Raw genomic sequence first — 1,900 nt, 5'->3', positions numbered from 1 at the left:
TTTTTTTTTTTTTTTTTTTAAATAAAATTCACTTATCATACAATCCAGAAGTCCCACTCTTAGGTGTTTACCCGACTGAAATGAAAACGTATGTTCATACAAAGACTTGTACTCAAATGGTCACAATAACTTTACTCATAATAGCCCCAGACTGGAAACAACCCAAATGACCACCAACTTGTGAACAGTAAGCAAAATGAGGTATTCCATACAATGGATAATAAAAAGGAAGGAACTAGTTTGTTCTGTAAACCTTCATCTAAAGTACAATTAAAAAAAAAAAAAAAAGGAACTATATATACAAGCAACAACATGGATAAATCTCAAAAGCATTAAGTGAAACAAGCCAGAACAATAGACTACATACTGTATGATTCCTAGAAAAGGCAACACTATGAAGACAGAAAGCAGACCAATGATCGCCAGGAGCCAGAGGTCGGATAGGATTGATTGCAAAGGGGCATCAGGAAACTTTTTGGGATGATAGAAATATTCCCTGTCATGATTGTGTTGGTGGCTATATAACTGTACATTTGTCAAAACTCATGGAATTGCACACTTACCTGCACAATTAAAATGGGTGAATTTTATTATATGGAACTGACACTTCCATAAAGCTGATTTAAAAACTTTAATGTATCAGCCCTCAGCCAAAGATTAGACAGACCCATAAAACAACACTAAATGGGCACACCAGCCCAAGGGCAAGAACGAGAAGGCAGCAGGGGCCAGGAAAGCTGGTAATGGTGAACCCAAGGTCAAGAAGGGGAGAGTGTTGACATGTTGTGGGGTTGGCAACCATTGTCACAAAACAATATGTGTATTCATTGTTTAATGAGAAACTAATTTGCTCTGTAAACCTTCATCTAAAGCATTAAAAAGAAACAATTCTATAGAAGAATCCTGATCAAAAGGGGGAAAATGGAGAACAGAATTTCAAATTCTCATGGACTTGAGACTTTCTGGAGCCATGGAAGCTGGATGAACCCAAAAAACTATTGCCCTAACTGTGAGGACCATGGTCTCCAGGAACATCTAGCTCAATTGGTGTAACACAGTTTATAAAGGCAATGTTCTACATTCTACCTTGGTGAGTAGCGTCTAGGGTCTTAAAAGCCTATGAGCTGCCATCTAAGATATTCCACTGGCCTCATCCCTTCGGAAGCAAGGGAGAGTGAAGAGAACAGGATACAACGGAAAGACAGTCCGAAGGACTAATGGACCACAGCTACCAGGGCCTCCACCAGACTGAGTCCAGTATAGCTAGATGGTGTCCGGCTACCACCACTGACTGCTCTGACTGGGATCACAACAGAGGGTTCTAAACAGAGCTGGAGAAGGATGTAGAACAAAATTCTAACTTACAAAAAAAAGACCACATTTACTGGCCTAAAGGAGACTGGAGAAACCCCAAATGGCCCCCGGACACCCTTTTAGCTCAGTGGTGAAGTCACTTCCGAGGTTCACCGTTCAGCTGGCGATTGGACAGCCCCAGAAAACCAAATGGGACTAATGAGGCACAGCAGTCCAGGGACAAGGGCTAGAAGGCAGAAGGGGATAGGAAAGCTGGTGATAGGGAACCCAAGGTTGAGTAAGGATAGTGTTGATGTGTTGTGAGGTTGTTAATCATTGTCATAGGGCAACGTGTACTAACTGTTTAATGAGAAACTATTTTGTTCTAAAGTGAGAATAGCAGCACAACTGGAAGAGTGTAGTCGATGTCACTGAACTGTGCATATAGAAATTTTTGAAATGGTGTATCATTGGCTATGTATATCCCCCCCCAAAAAAAAAGTCGAGAAGGGAGAGGGCTGACATGTCGTGGGGTTGTTAACCAATGTCATAAAACAGTATGTGTACTAGTTTCATGAGATACTATTTGTTCTGTAAACCTTCACCT

At 40.9% G+C, this 1,900-nt stretch overlaps 1 protein-coding gene across 3 annotated transcripts in view; it reads right to left on the bottom strand.

The window, feature by feature from the left end:
- The window catches only part of NDUFB3 (NADH:ubiquinone oxidoreductase subunit B3), a 13,222-nt gene that overhangs the window by 4,939 nt on the left and 6,383 nt on the right, over positions 1 to 1,900 (bottom strand). The gene's annotated exons all lie outside the window — the stretch shown is intronic.

Source organism: Trichechus manatus, unplaced genomic scaffold (assembly GCF_000243295.1).
Source record: "Trichechus manatus latirostris isolate Lorelei unplaced genomic scaffold, TriManLat1.0 scaffold00056, whole genome shotgun sequence".
Taxonomy (NCBI): domain Eukaryota; kingdom Metazoa; phylum Chordata; class Mammalia; order Sirenia; family Trichechidae; genus Trichechus; species Trichechus manatus.
The sequence above is the reverse complement of the archived record's forward strand: the minus strand, read 5'-3'. Positions and strand labels throughout refer to the sequence as shown.